Consider the following 17,673-nt stretch of genomic DNA (forward strand, 5'->3'; position numbering starts at 1 on the left):
TGAAGTAGTAGTAAAACACCCTTTTCTTGATAGCAATGAATTTGAATACCAAGATATGAGTGTACGTCTCCAACATCCACCATGTCAAACACAGAAGATAAAACTTTCTTCACTTGTTGAATAAAGTTGAGATTGTTAGAAACAAGTATGGTATCATCCACATATGGAGCGAGAATAACAAAACTATCATTTTAGCACTTGACATATAAGTTAGGATATGAAGAACAAGAGATAAAACCTTGTTTTGTAAGGAAGAGATCAATCTTTTAATACCAAGCTTGTGAAGATTGTTTGAAACCATACGATGAAGTTTGCAAGCAAGCTTTTCTTTATGTTTGACTACAAATCCCTCTAGTTGCTCCATATATATCTCTTTCTTTAAATCACCAGTAAGAAAAGCAGTTCTCACATCCATTTGGTGAGCCTCCAAATTAAACTCAACAATAAAAACTAACAAGACCCGAATACTAGTAATAGGGACAATAGGTAAAAAAGTTTCTTGAGAATCCACTCTTGAAATTTGTGAGAAACCTTTGGAAACTAGCCTTGCTTTGAATTTGCCAAATGTTTCATTTACTTTGGTTTTACTCTTATAAACCCACTTGCATTTAACAACAATATGTCTAGCTGTGGTAACTTAGTTAGAACCCATGTACCTTTGGACATAAGAGATTCATACTTAGCTTCCATGGCCTCCTGCCATTGTTTCTTTTGTGGAGATGACATGGCATCACTATAAGAGATAGGGTCTACACAAATATGGAGAACATTCTTAAAAATATCAACATCATAAACAAGACAAGTACCATGCTCTCATTATGAATCGGAAGATCAACATAAAGATCAACGTCAAGGTCATCATCAGCAATAATAGGTACATGTTGTGAATCTTTATTTGAAGAGTCAATGTTATCTCGTGAAGGAAATTCATCATCATATAGAAAAGGAAAAGAAGTGAGTAATGAATTTTTATCATCAATGTCCTCTAGTGACCACGTCCACCCAACATCCTCCTGAGACCATGTGCTACCCATAAGTTGCTCGACATATGATTAGGTTCTTGGAAGATGGATTATAAAACTTGTATATCTTTAAAAAAATTGAACATCCAATGAAAATAGCTTTCAAGCCAAGAGGATCAATTTTTTTGCGAGTCTCTTTAGGTACATGAATATAAGCAATACATCCAAAAGTTCAAAAATGTGAAACACAAGGACTTTCACATTTCCAAGTAGTAATTGGTATTTTACTAGAAGAAGCAATTATAGGAAGATGATTTTACACAAATATTGTTGTTAAGACTACTTCAAGCCAAAAACATTGAGATAAGCTAGAATCAATGAGCATACATCACATGGCATTGAGGATAGTCCTATTTTTATGTTTACCAATACCATTCTATTGAGAGTAGAGAACCATATATTCATGATGAAGACCCTGAGTATTACAATAATCATCAAAATCATTTGAAATGTATTCTCCACCATTATCAATACAAAGTTTCTTTGATGTGATGATGACCAGTATAAAGTTCTACAACTTTTTGATATTGCTTAAAGGAAAATAAAGCTTTTGATTTGTGTCACATGAGAAAAAAAGTGGTGTACCTTGAGAAAATCATGGAATATCGATATTGAAATTTCAATGGAGGAAAAGGTTCCCAAGTATCAGTGTGAAATAGATCAAGCAAATCTTTGGAATGAATTGTGGTGGAAATAAAAAAAGGATTTGTGAAAATGCTTTCCAAGTGTACAATATTCACAAATACCCATATGAGGACAAGCTTTGAATTCCATACCTTGAACAAGGTCACACTGATGATAAAGATCAATAAGCATAGAAAAATTAAGTAAAGAATTGACAAAGAGACAAAGATCCACAAGTCTTGCAACAACTGAAAGAAGATTCCTTTGTAGATTTGGGACATATAAAAATCCACGCAGAATTCTTGTTGAAAAAAGAGTATCGAGATATAGATCACATATACCTTTGACACTACAAGATATAGGCCTTATACCAACGTTTAAAGTGACAAAAATGCAAATAACAAAATTTCCCCCGTCGTCGCAAAAAGCGTCATTATTGGCGATGCCATAGAACAGTCGGTATTACCGTCGCTATTGGCGTCGGTATCAGCATCGGTATTAACGATGTATATAATGACGCCAATAACGACGCGAGTAGTAAAATTTGCGATTCTAATAGCAACGGTAACAGGGAAAAAAATTTTGTGGCAGGGGAGTAAGCTGTCCTACCACATATAGCACTGTGTGCTTTATAAGAGCCATACAAAATAGTTTCTGCACTACTGTGTACAATGCGCTTGCAAACAAAAACAATGTATACTGAAATCATAAAATTGATACATGAAATAAATATATGATTGCATAATAAGTGATTGGTACAATCATAACAGGATATCACTAATACATAGAAAATGTCTACATAGATCAAGCGGCTCAAAAATAAAGGTGTGTGAGCTCCAAGGATCCAAGGGCGAGCTACAAATCCTCGTCCCCCGAAAGCTCGTCTTGCCGCAAAGGAGCATCGAACGGACTCTGCAAAAAAAGAAACAACACATCAGTCCACCATACAATAATGCATTCAAATATCTCATGGTAACTACGGACAAGAAAGATGAGTGACTTACAGGGCCGCCGCGTCTATACAATCGGTCGATCAATGCAGTGAGACCGTGCCTCTCTACATATCAAGTCTCAAGGCCAGTCGGATCGCGATTTGTAATGGAGTGCTGCAAAGAAAATAAAATGCTAACTATTAGAAACATGATTGTCAGTACAAAGAATATTTCAAAAAAATAAACAAGCAAAACAAAAGAAAAACTTACAAAGTCCTCCAAATATGTCTTGTGGCCGCCACTCCCAAGATGATGGACTACTCCGGCCTCGAGTCGTACCCTCGCCGCCTCGCACTGCTGACTCCAATGTCCTGGAGAATTTGTAGCCTCCTCCCTCAGTCAGCACCAATTGTCTGCATCTAACCACTCGGGCTTTGCAACCCCACTCTTGATTGCCTTGCGTGCATTGGATCGTCTATGTGACATGTATGCATGCATGCAATCCATCATCTAGCCCGTAGAGAATCTATCTACTAAGGCTGGCACCAGAAACTCCTCGTGCAAGGATGATACTATGTAGTCCTTGCTCCCCTCCGGTATGTTCTTCGAATGATCCAAGACATTGTGCCGAAAAACTTGTTGGCACAACTCTCTCATGCGAGCCATCACCCTCTTTCCCTCATCATTCATGATGATGGCTCCTGACCTACTATTGACTAGATATCCATAACCCCCTGGAGTCTGCCGGTCCTCTCCCATTTGCGTCCACGCTCCTGGGCATATCCAGGAGACCCTTATGTATCTGGTGTACCGATCGGGGTAATAGCTCTCAGAGTGGCACCCACAAGGGTGCCACCTGCTGACAGCTGAAGCTGGAGTAACTGGAGTAGACATCCCCAGAGATGTGAAAAATCCGTGAGGTGATGCAAGTCCAGCTAAACGATAAGACGGAGACACCGCGTCCATGTCTCCACAACATCCACCTGAGCTTGAGCCACACTCCCTGAAAGGGCCACGAGAGCAAGGAGTCACGCCTGTATCCCGTGTCAACTAGGGGCTCACTGCCTCTGTATCTCTGCAGCATTCTCCTGATCTCGATGCACTCCCTCCCTTTATCCCAAGTCATGAGCGTCGAGCTCGTCTTCTCGAAGCCAAGCATCCGATCGCACTGAAGCAGATCTAGTAGAGCACCCTGACAAAGACCGAGACAGCTCCTGGTCTGTCATCTCTTTGAATCTTGCGATCTGGTCTGAAGACATGAGTGCGAAGATGTCCTGTAACTCCTCATCGCTCATCTCTCAACTCATCCTGAAAATGTCACCTGCACAGATAAAAAATGATGTTATAATAATCAATTGAAATCATATAAAACATAGTAATATAAATCATTTAAAAAAAATCTCACTTAAAATGCATATCTTATTTACCCTTATAAGCGATTGGTCAATGAATTGAGTAAGTGGATGCTCCAAGTATGAAGTATCTTATGGTCCCATGTTAATCTCCTGACACAACTCCGCATATACTGGAAGGTCGATAGACATGTCACCACAAAAGAATGAGTCCACCTCGTTCTCAAAGAATTCTTGGACTCCTATAATTTCATCATTGTTAGCCGATGCTGGCTCCAAGCTTTCGACGGCCTCCACCCCTTGCAATATCGAGCCCTCTATTTGTATATTATATTAATCTATGCTCGAAACATCGCTTTGATCATATACTCTCGCACTTCAGGGAGTTGAAGGTATAACATACCACCATCGAGGTTGTCCGGGGTTTGGATAGAAAATTACATGTTCACAAACACGTACAAGAGAGTTCAAACCATTGTGACATAAATCATGTCGTAATACAATTAGCAAAAAGCAAATGAGTCCATGCACCTGTTCACAATGGGCCGGCAACACAAAGGTGTTGCGCAAATCCGTCCATTTTTTTCAGAATCTATTTCCAGAAATCCAGATGGACCTCGTCGAATTGTTGCTCCAACTCCTCCAAGTACCACTTTGAACCACTACACATCGAATAGTATCATGGAGAAGCTACGGTAATTCACCTTAACAATACTTTGCAAGTTTCCAAAATACTCCATCTTATCCACAACCATGTTTGGATCCGTTGCTCGTCGTGGGCTCTCTTGCTCGAACCTTGCTATGATACCACAATCCATTGTGGAGTGCATTTTGTCAATACGCTCCACGCAAAAATGCCATCCCCGCAACCATGCTGCACTATATATTTTGTACTGTACATTGAAACACTCAAATTAGATGTCGCATATAAAATTTAGATACGACAGACTCTAAACTCCTCATCACCTTTGGACTACATCCCCTCGAGAATTCCCACTCCTCCATTGAGACCTCTGTCCCTTCGCGAGACCCTGTGGTCAAAGCTCCATGCAACCATCGTCGCGTTGACATAAACTGCGGCATCTCCTCCATGCCTTTGGGATATCGAATTGGTCAATGACACGTACTACGTCGAAATTCAGCTCGCACTTCCTCTCTATCTCGCCTAGCGATCTGATACTTGGCGAGCCACGTCTCCATAGAGGCATGGTGCAACATAGAAAAGCGATTCACATTCTCTTCCATTGAGGCATCCATTCTTTTTTCTACCCCATTTCCAACCACCACATCTCACTCAGTCTATCATCGTCCTTCAGCGACCATAGCATTTCATTGTCTGATTCCATTGTCTGATTCCATTGTTGGTAGCCATTGTGAAATATGCACTAGCACCTCAGACACCAACCAACCTTCGGCCATGCTACCTTCTGGCCGAGCTCGTTGTCACACAAAGCCATTTAGGGTTTTCATGAAGTGCTCTAAGAAGAAAATCCATTGCGTATGGACAGGTCCAACAATCTCCACTTCATCCACAAGATGCACAAGAAGGTAGATTTGTATCGTGAGCATGCTGGTGGGCATGTATTTCTCAAAGAGAAAGACCGTCTCCACTGCTCCCCACCTCGCGGATTCAATAGAGGACGTCTTAATCTCCTTCTATGAGATCCATTAGACCAAATTCGACAACCTGTAAATGGCCCCGCGTATTTCTAGAGTAAGATGTCCTACGATCGCCATCGATAGTACAAACTGCCACAAATGAGAAAGCATTATGAAGAATGGCTACATTCCAAATAGCAAAATGCCCACGCTAATTACAATCCATTCGTAGTATAAACCTGACATATCTTATGCAAATCATGGGATTTTAGCCCTGATAATTAGTCGTCTGTAGAAAATGCGGACGTGAGAGAATGCATCATACGCGTCGGAGTGCGGATAGACTTGATTACTTGCTTCACAATGCGCTCTTCTTTAGTGGACAAAACCCAAGGAGCGTGAGGAAACTGCATGCGACCATCAGCACTCGACTACGGCCAAAGCGCCTCCATCTTACCTACCTCCTTCAAATCCATTCGTGCCCCTATAGTGTCTCTTTTTCTTGTGATGTGGTCCCATAACAAGCTGCCCACATTCTTGAAAATATGCATGGGATCCAACAAGTGGTTGACCTGTAAGTGGGTCCAATATGGCAACTCATAGAAAATTGAGAACCGTTGCATTCCATTTGGATGTGATTCCGCGTGGACCATTTTCAGCTCGTACCAACTTGCGGTATTCATATGTGTTGGAGGTCATCAAAGGAAACATTTCCTGAGTTTATGATCCTCTGGCAAGAAAGTAGCGTATCCTTGATATACCATCTTCTTCATGGTTCGTGACCTTCGGGAATCTAACTGTGGCCCGCACAATGGATATGCATGATAACCTGAGGTAACCAGACATGTTCCAACACCACGACCTAGTGAATACTTGCTTGAACGAGATAAAATATAGATATTACCAGCGAGAAGGGAGGCCTGCTCACCTGAGCACTCTCCGAATCTCGGAAAGTCATGCATCGTCCACATGAGAATGGCTTGAATATTGGCTGACCGCCGACCATCGCGCCTGCTCATATCTTGCACAGTGACCCCCTCCTCCCACAAAATCTTAAGCTCATCGACTAATGGACAAAGATACACATCCATATTTTTGACTTTGTAGCGGCTGGGGATAAGCAAGCTAAGGATGAGATGTCCTTTCTTTGTAGAAAGCCATGGAGGGATATTATAGTTGACAAGGACTATAGGCCACACACTGTAAGAAGTTGAGCGCAGACTGAATGGGTTCACATCATCCATTGCAAGACGGAACCGAAGATTCCTTGGCTCTCGGCCTGGGAAGGTAAAGTCAATGTGGCTCCATGCACACGAATCCACTGATATTCGTTGAACGCCATCCATGGACCTATTCTGCGCATGCCACGTTGTCAAGCTCGCCATGCCGGACGTACAAAACATGTGGTTTATGCGGGGGATAAGCGGAAAGTGTCTGAGAACTTTTTGAGGGATGGTTTGCCCTTGCAAGTCCTATCGATATTTGTGAGCACCACACTTTGGACATGTCTCCATAGTCTCGTATTCTCCTCGAAACAGTATGCAATCGTTGACACATCCATGGATGTTATTGTAGTCCATGCCAAGCTTTCGTAAAACATGTCGTGCATCATCACGAGACTCAGGCATGGTATTTGCAGGTGATAATATATGATATTTCAATAACTTGAAAAAAATCATGAAACACCTTGAAAAAGTACAAATGTTTGTAATAATAGTGCCGAGAAAAAAATCAATGAAGCGTATGTATAAGGTACCTGAACAACTCGGTCACACTCGTATCGCTCCACCCATATTTTGCTTGCACACTTAAGAGTGCAAGCAGTGTCTTCAGCCGAGATACTCGACATCCATCATATAATGGTATGAATGCCTCCTCTCTAAGCGGATCAGAAGTCTCGACATCCATGGGAATCAATGCATCGATCATTGCCTCCATCTCAGGCTCCAAGATTGTAGGTAGGTCTGGAAGGTTGCATGTCTCCTCTGGCATTGATGGTATAGACTCGCCTTGCGAGTGGTGGATTGGCTCCTGCACTCCATCCATCGTACACCCATGTACTCTTCTAATTGGCCACAAAGGGTGCACTCCCCCTTGGGACAAGACATCACCTCCCTGGATAGAAAATTTGCCAGTGAGACCCAATCTTATTGGATATTGTATTTAATTAGCTTGCGAGTACAATGCATGATTGATATTAACTTCAAATTACAATTTGCTGAAAATCCGCAATCGCCTGATCAATGATCTCAGATTGAAACTCGCCAAATCGTCGTACGTATTCTATAGAAAATCGGCGTTTTCGTCTAATTGCCAGCTTGCATTGAGAGCAAGGACATGGGACACACTGATTAAGATGTGCCTCGCGATCTTGAACAACAGGACCTTCTTCGTTTTTCATTTTTTCTACGTTACAACAAACAATTTATTTTTATTATCATTCTTTTCTTTTCTTAGATTGTTATCCTCTCCTTCCATCTCTCTCTTTTTCTATGATCTATCATATAGTATCATAAAACACTAGTATTTAGTACCTAGTACTCAATACCTAGCACATAATATTTCGTTTTCTCTCTTCCTCTCCCTCTCTCATTTCCTCTCTCTTCCTCGCTCTCACCCTCTCTTTCTCTCTTTCCCTATTCTGTTTAATGATATTTCTCTTTTTCTTTCTCCTCTCTCTCTCTCATTTTCTTTTCTCTCTCCTCTCTCTCTCATTCCCTTTTTCTCTCTCCTCTCCCTTTCTCATTTCCTCTCCCTCCCTCGCCCTCACCCTCTCTTTCTCTCTTTCCGTATTAGGTTTAATGGTTTTTCTATCTTTTTCTCTCTCCTCTCTCTCTCTCTCTCTTATTTTTTTCTCTCTCCTCTCCCTCTCTCATTTCGTTTTCTCTCTACCTCTCCCTCTCTCATTTCCTCTCCCTCCCTCGCCCTCACCCTCTCTTTCTCTCTTTTTCTATTAGGTTTAATGATTGTTTTCTCTCTCCTCTCTCTCTCATTTCCTTTTCTCTCTCCTCTCCCTCTCATTCCTCTCCCTCCCTTGTCCTCTCCATTCCTTTTTCTCTCTCCTCTCCCTCTCTCATTTCCTTTTTCTCTCTCCTCTCCCTCTCTCATTTCCTCTCCCTCCCTCGCCCTCACCCTCTCTTTCTCTCTTTCCCTATTAGGTTTAATGATTTTTCTCTCTTTTTCTCTCTCCTCTCTTTCATTTTTTTCTCGCTTCTCTCCCTCTCTTATTTCGTTTTCTCTCTTCCTCTCCCTCTCTCGCCCTCACCCTCTCTTTCTATCTCTCTTTCCCTATTAGGTTTAATGATTTTTCTCTCTTTTTCTCTCTCCTCTCTCTCATTTTTTTGTCTCTCCTCTCCCTCTCTCATTTACCTTTCTCTGTTTCTCTCCCTCTCTCATTTCCTGTCCCTTCCTAACCTTGACCCTCTCTTTTTCTTTTTCTCTATTATTTTTAGTAAATTTTTCTCTTTTTCTCTCTCCTCTCCCTCTCTCATTTTTTCTCTCTCCTCTCCCTGTCTCATTTCCCTTTCTTTCTTTCTCTCCCTCTCTCATTTCCTCTCCCTCCCACACCCTGACTCTCTTTTTCTCTATTTTTCCATTAGGTTTAATGATCTTTCTCTATTTTTCTCTCTCCTTTCTCTCTCATTTCCTTTTATCTCTTCCTCTCCCTCTCTTATTTCCTCTCCCTCCCTCGCCCTCACCCTCACACACACCCTCTCTTTCTCTATTTGCCTATTATGTTTAACATCTTATCTATTTTTCTCTCTCCTCTCATTCTTTTTTCTCTCTCCTCTCCCTCTCTCATTTCCTTTTGCTCTCTTCCTCTCCTTCTCTAATTTCTTCTCCCTCCCTCTTTCTCTCTCATTTCCCTATTATGTTTTCGTCTCTCCCCCCTCTCCCTCTCCCTCTCTCATTCCCTCTCCCTCTCCCTCTCCCTCTCTCATTTTCTCTCTCTTCCTCCCCCTCCCTCTCTCATTTCCTCTTCCCCTCCCTCTCCCTCTCTATACAAATTATACAAAAAATAAATAAAAAAGAGAGAGAATACACTCTTCCTCTCTCATTCCCTCTCTCCCTCTCTCATTCCCTCTCTCTCTTCCTCTCTTTCTCTCTCTCATTTCCTCCCCCTCCCTCTCACTCTCTTTAATTTCACTCTCTTTCTCCCTCTCCCTCTCCCTCATTTCTTCTCCCTCTCTCATTATATACAAATTATATAACAAACAAATAAATAAGAGAGAGAATACACTCTCCCTCTCTCTCGTTCTCTCATTTCATCCCCCTCCCTCTTCCATTTCCTCCCCCTCCCTCTCCATCTCCCTTCCTCTCCCTCCCTCCCCCTCTCTTTCTCTCTCATTTCCTCTCCCTCTCTCAATATATATACACAAATTATAAAAGCAAAAGGGAGAGGAAGAGAGAGAATGCTCTCTCCCTCCCTCTCCCTCTCTCATTTCCTCCCCATCCCTCTCCCTCTCCCTCTCTTTCTCTTTCTCTCCCTCTCTCATTTCCTCCCCTCTTCCTCTCCCTCTCTTTCTCTTTCTCTTTCTCTTTCTCTCCCTCTCCCTCTCTCTTTCTCTCTCCCTCCCTCTCCCTCTCTCTCGTTCTCTCATTTCATCCCCCTCCCTCTTCCATTTCCTCCCTCTCCCTCCCTCCCCCTCCCTCTCCCTCTCCCTCTCTTTCTCTCTCATTTCCTCTCCCTCTCTCAATATATATACACAAATTATAAAAGCAAAAGGTAGAGGGAGAGAGAGAATGCACTCTTCCTCCCTCTCCCTCTCTCATTTCCTCCCCATCCCTCTCCCTCTCCCTCTCCCTCTCTCATTTCCTCCCCCTCCCTCTCCCTCTCTTTCTCTTTTTCTTTCTCTTTCTCTCCCTCCCTCTCCCTCTCCATCTCTTTCTCTCTCATTTCCTCTCCTAAACAAGCAAAAGAAGGAGAGAATTAAACCCTAAACAAGCAAAAGAAGGAGAAAATGGACTCACCGATGAGATATGGCGAGGGTTTGGCGGCTCCTCTTCGCGATGAAGGCTCCTCCTCTCCTTTGCGAATGGTGGCCGCGACGGTGGCGGCGGCAAGCCTTCTTCCTCTCCCTCTCTCACCCTATGCAAGACAGTCGCTCTCTCTCTCGCTCTCCCTCTCGAAATGTTTAATGAAAATGCACGAAATGAACCCACGCTCGGGTTTCGGCCTCTTTTTTTCCCTGTGGGGCGTCGCTATTTACGTCACTAGCGACGCCGTTACATGCGTCGCTACGCGCCATTGCTATACGTTTAAATCCTTGTAGTGTGACTTGGCAAGTTGTGTCATCAGCAAGATAAACCAATTTCTTAACAAGAGTAGAATGATAATTATATAACCATTGAAATGATATGTCGTGTTTCCTATAGCACGAGAATCACATGTAAAAGGAGACCCATCACGAAAATGAAGTATTATTTTTGGACAGATAGAATAACTCACACAATTTGCTTCTTTAGTAGTATTGTCATGTGTAGCAGCATATGCTCTACTACGATTTGAAACAAAACGTCTCTTGAAACATAGATGGGTTGGATGATCACTCTTTTTGTAGTAGTCACAATGAGAATAATCTCTGGATAAACATGGTTGTTTATTTGTAATACCATGTTCTTCATCATATTGTTTTTCCTAGCAATCATTTGTAGTGTGATCATTTCTATTGCAATAAGAACAATTTCTATTAGAAAACTTGAGATGAGAGAAGTTAGCACATGACGACTTCTATATGTATAGCATGGAAAGGGATGCCTTCAAGGAAGTAAAGCTTGGTCAATTTTTCTGACTATATGTCCTCTTGTGAGATCATACCTATTTCTTGATTTGTATGTCATGATTCATGTCATTGTGAATATTCAATCAAAGATATACAAGCTTGATAAAAATTGATCCCATCTTTGTTAGATAATATGGTAACAATATTATCATAAGCAGGATCCTTTCTGTAGTGTCAAGAAGCTATGTTACCATTTTCTTTCATGGAATGGTATCACCACCAACAACAAGCAAGTTGATAATGTTCTTGAATGAGTCGATATGTGTTGTCATAGAAGTTGTGATGTTGTATTGTAACTTAATGAGTTGACTATGAAGATAAATTATTTATGCAATTGATTTCTTCTTAAATTTTTCTATCAAATACTTCCATATAGCTTGTGAGGTTGAAAGATTACATACATCAAATATATCAACAAGTTGCTTTGTTGTGTCTGACCAACTCATTATAAACAGTTTGCTATTCTTCAAAGATAGGTCCTTTAGTTACAAGGGTATTATCATGAGCTTGATAAATTGGTTGAGGTGGACATTCATAATTACCAAGAATGATATCATTCAAGTCATCGCCTTCAAGAATGAGCAACATCTTTACTTTCCACCCAAGGAATCCTTGTCCTTGAAAGTGAGGGATGGAATGTTGTCTAGAAGGAAATTCGTTGATGATTATAGAATTTCACATAGATGGTTGAGAGAATATGTTTAATATGAGATCATAGAATTTTCACACCATATACGAAATGATAACAAAAGTGTAGCACAACAAGTCGTACACAAAAGCTATGCTGTAAAGAAAGACATTTAGTTCAAAAAGCATACTCCAAGAAAGAAACCCAAGCTAGATGAAATGTAGGAAAGAATAAAGTGACAAAAAATAGACAAAACATGAGAGAAAAAATTAGCCCAAATGAACAACTCTCAAAATGTTATCGCTTTACTTTTTGACCAAGAATAGGTCATGATCTGGCTAATTTTGAAAAAAATGCAGAAATCCAAGAATGAGTCATTGTGAAAAAACCTATGTCGTAGAAGTTTGCATGAAAAGCTATTATCCTATTTGTTTTCTTGTTAAAAGTATCATTTACTTGAACTGGCCATAACTCCGAATTGAGAAGGATTTTCCAAGAAGAAAGCTTGTGAGTCCTAGCACATCAATAAAATTGGTTCTCTTGAGAAAGGCATTTTCTTAAGAGTTTTGAAATAGAAAATTTTAGGGTGTCCAAGCAAGGCATGCCTACAATTCAACATATCTATAATCTAAATGATGATTAATGATGATCGAGTGAACTTTTTCTATACTTAAAACTCATAACATAAGATGCTCATAACATTTACAATACTTCCAATTTAAGCAAAAAAGAACATAAATCAAGATATAAAAGATACAATATAGATATACTTCTTGATTGTCTTAGGAAATGGTTGTAGTTGATCATGATAGCTGTGATACCATAGTGAGACATAGAGAGAGAAGATATGTAGAGATGCGAGAGGGAGAGAGAGAGAAGAGACACACCATATACACTCCCAAAGATTATATCATATTGATCACAATCTACGTATACATAGGTGAGACCTAGTTTAGATAGGGTGAGTTATATATAGCTCCAACAAATCATTGTATCATTTGCCTCTTTCCTTAGGATTTGTCATTGTATTCCTTACTTTAGTAACATTAATGTGCCCTCTTTGCCTCTTTCCCATTCTATTATCAAGATCTCGTATTCAAACATCTTCAATCCCTTTACATCCTTAGGTCTTAGTGCTAGGATGTCGGGCTTTTTTCTCCTTAGCATATGTCTACATGCAGTATTCCTTCTATCTGAGAAAAGTCCCCAGATGTTCCATGCAATTATATTTAGCTTACCTGAATTGGTGGCCATAAAATGTATCAGAGTAAACATCCTTAAATTCCTTGTTGTCCTCTCCCAAAGGGACATAGAAATTTCTATCCACCACGGGCTTTCATGCTTGCTTCTTAAGTGATATGTTTCTTACATTTTTTGTCTTGCTAAGCCATTGCTTATCTCCTTGTCACCCAACCCTAGAAATTTGGGCTTCTCCTTGAGAGGCTCCTTTTCCTTGTCAATCTTTTGCCTCTTTTTATCAAGGGTCTATTTTTAAGCTTGTGTGTACTTAATCTCCTTCTGTGGCACCTCTTTCCCCTCGCCTTTCTTATCATGCTCTTATTCCTCTATCGCCTTAGAGAATCCCTCCTCCTTTGGCTTCCCATTTTCCCATTAGGGTCACCTTTTGGAGGTTTTCTTTGTTTGCAATGTCTTGCAAAATGTCCAATTTGGTGGCATACTTAGTATGCATTAGGAAATTTGTTGAACTTGACCTCAACACATGCCTTAATGCCATGCGGATCAAACCTCTCCAAGAAGTCCAAGACTTCTTTTTGCTTGTCCCCCACAATATGCAAGCTGCTACTTCTTATCTACTTTGATGACCTCATTAGTTGTTTCTAGCACATATAGTTCTCACCTCAATGCTGATGTGTTGATATCTTTATCAAGAAATTTTGGCAATCCAAGGTAGGAGCCCATATAGGGGCCTTCTATAGGAGAGAGTCATCTGGGTTAAAATAGGATGTCCATGGTAGTGCATAGATGTAGTTTACTCTGAATTCAATTGTGGAAGTGATAATCCATTCATGCTCCTATTGTGTATTAACTAGTGCAAAGCAAAATCCGTTCCCCACAAATTTGTTTTGCTGCAACATTACCCTCCCATGGTATGTTTGCATGAACCATCTTACAAACTTTCTCTCTCATGGTACCTTCCCCATGCAGTAGAAGAATAGACCATAGGATGTGAAGTTGGCATATCTCTTCCTAACTCTCTAGAGTGAGAGAGTAATTAGAGCTTGTAAAACCTTGGTCCCCCTTCTCTTTAACCACCGTGCAGTACCTAGTAGTGAAGTTTTGGATATTTTGATACATTTGTTTCTCCAAGTCTTTGCATATATCAAGCTTAGGATGCTTAGTAAAAATAGCCAGACAATCCATATCCATGGCTTTGTCATTCCGTGAAGCTTTCTTGCTTGGCTTCTCTCCTACACCACCTTCATCAACATGTCTCTTCGCCACAATGATTGCTTGCATGAACAGCCACCATTTGTCAAGGAGGCCGTCACTTATTAGGGTAACTAACAGCTCTAAACCCTTTTTCCCTCTTCGATTGTGTATATTTTGAATCTATATAAGACAAAATTTACTCTACTAAACTTTTATTTTCCTTATTAGATATCAAACTTTGAGCTTCATGATTTTTATGATATCTACCTATTGGTTTTAATTTTCTACAAGGATAGTATTCTCTAAGTACATTTTTTTCCTAATACAAGAAACCATGGTTGTTACTCTATTCTCAAACTTGGGCTTTGAAAACTAATTTATGATTGAAATTTTCTAACAACTATAAGTACAATATCAAATATAAACTTTAAGCTCAATAATTTACATGACAATTTTTAAAATTTCAACCTTGTTTATATCAAGTTCGATCTAACATATGATATGATATGGCCTAATACCAAAGTAACACTGTGCATGCTTTAAAAGAACACATGCATATATAATTTTCTAAATATTATTGCAATTCCATTGGTGTATGGCTACTTAGCTTAGTATTCTTGGGAACGATAGTAACACTCCTAATAAATAATTCATTTCAATTCAATAATGTAAGAAACATCTTGTGTACTATACTATTATTGTAGCATATGTCTAGTTCATGATTTAAGATTAGCTTCCAACTGAATTTTAGGAATAGATAATAAGTCCCTTTTCCTAGGACCATCCTCTTACTTGTATGTCTTGGGATACCCCCTTTTTGTATAATCTTCCATTTCTCCCAACAACCTCGATGAATTTATTCTTAATGGCCATTAAGGTTTTTAAATACCTAATAATATAATTTTTACTTTCCCAAATTAGAAACTTCTCTCTTCTTTATAGTTTCTCTTATTCCACTTCTCAGCTCATGCACATCTTGATAGGTACATGTTATAACATTTTATTTTCTCCATATGAACCTTCTCTTAGAATCATGTAAGGTGAACATAACTTTGGGATGTGAAGTTTTAGTCTTATACAAGAACCACTATTTGTAAATGCTTCCACATTTACCGAATAAAAGTGATCTACTTTTTTCTTAAGATTTTTTTTTAAAGAAATAGTCCTCTTTGAAGATATTTATCTACAATAATTTTAACATTAGGCTTTGATGGATTTAGATGTGGGCCATATCACATTTAAAAACTTGGAGTTGAGCATGAAAGTCTCCTCACACTTAAGGAAATTGTACCATTTATACAAGAAAGTTAGCATGCTAACAAATAAAATATGAGGACACCTACAAAAAATTCAAACTTATCATTCACTTGGTACCAAGATCTTTGAAAATAAAAGGAGGTGATACTGAGCTTGGACACATATGCCTTTGAGTATTTTAAAGAAATACTTCAATAACTGTTTCATATGATACATACCTTCAATTCTCCTTTTTTTCTTACATTTTTCTCTTTTCATGCATCTCACTTTCCCTATCCTATTATCATTTTTCAAAGCTGCTACTTAAAACTTATAACGACGTTTTCTTTATATATAAAAAATATCCCCATCGTTGCTATTAGCTTCGGTATTAGCGTCACTACAAAATCGTTGCTATTTTCCTCGCTAATTTCGTCGGTAATAGCGACGCTAATACCGAAAAATTTAGCGACGAAAATAGCGACGGTTACAGAGGAATTTCCGACGCTAATATAGACGATTGCATAATTATTTTCCGACGCTGATACCGACGGTTGCAGAGAATAAAATTTTTTTGTGGCAGAGCTGCAGATGAAGCCCTGCCACATTTAGAGCCACACAGGGCTAAGAGACAATTCCTGCTGTCAAAAAAGTTAGACAATTGATCCCAAATAATGACAAGACTTTGCAAACAAGTACTTTCATGACATTAATTAACACAAATGTGCACTGCATTGATAAAGAAAATAACAGAAGTTAAATTGAGAAGTGCTATTGCAACAAAGCAAATATGGAGTCATGCTACAACATAGAAGTCCAAATCATATAAACTTTGCTATTACATATGAAGGATAGAGGCCATAAGACCTTACATAATACAAGATGGGGAGTAATCCTATGTAGCCTAATCTACTCTCTATGACTCATCTGCATTAGACAACTCCTCTCACTGTAGTGGCATATCGAAGGGAGTCTGCAACAGCAAATACATATATAATTGTGAGTACCAAATACAAAGTGACATATAATGATAGATTTCTCAAATTAGGAATGATATTTATTACTACTTACCGATCCTCCGTAAGCATAGAGCTTCTCGATCAGTGCACTCAAGCCATACTTCTCCCCGTATGTCACCTCTAATGCAGTCGGGTCGCGATTCGTAAAACCTTCCTGTGGCACACAAACATTGAAAAAAAAAACTTGAGATTCATGTTTGAAATACATACATCAACATGGATGTCATTAAATTAGAGTACTCTACCCTATTAATACTTACGAAATCTGCCAGGAATGTTCCGTAGCCGTCGCTACCAAGGTGATGCACCGATCCTGCGTCCAAGCACACCTTTGCTGCGTCCTTCTGCTGCTTCCACTTATCTGGAGTGGATGTCGCCTCATCCTGGAGATTACTCCAGTTCTCTGTATCCACCCACTCCGGCTTCGATTTGCCATGCTTGACTGCTTCCCGCGCATCAGATCGCCTATGTGACTGATAGTCACGCATACACGTCATCATCCACCCTCTCAAAAATCTATCATTGCTACAGGGCTGAGGGAACTCTCGATACAATGTATCAATTATGTACTCCTTGCTGGCATCTGGGATCTCCTTCCACTTGTTTGTAATGTTGTGCCAAAATACTTGTTAGCACAACTCATGCATCCTAGAGATGACAGCTTTTCCATCATCATTCATGTATAAATGGCCAGAGGCCTTACCTATGAGATACGAGTAACCTGCAAGATTTTGCAAACGGGTACTTTCATGACATTAATACAAATGTATCAAACACAACTTGCAAAATTGATAAGTGCTACTTTGAAAAAGGATGCGAAAATACGTACCTGCAGGAGTGGGTTTCGTGTACTTCTTGTCGGCCCTGGGAGTCATCGATGGGGTACGTGAAGGAGTGGGAGCAATAGACATCTGCCCGCCACCGCCAATGAAAGATGGTGTCGACTCCTTGGTGGCAGTGCCAATGGGAGAGACTGCATCTATATCCCCAGAACAGGAGCTATCTCCTCCTCGACTATGTGACTCTGAAGCAAAGCGAGACCTGCGACTGCGTCTACTGGAGACCGAAGCATGATTGTGCTGAGGTG

This window comes from Lygodium microphyllum, chromosome 25, assembly GCF_053477565.2.
Source record: "Lygodium microphyllum isolate KBCC chromosome 25, Lygodium_microphyllum_v1.1.10, whole genome shotgun sequence".
Classification (NCBI taxonomy): domain Eukaryota; kingdom Viridiplantae; phylum Streptophyta; class Polypodiopsida; order Schizaeales; family Lygodiaceae; genus Lygodium; species Lygodium microphyllum.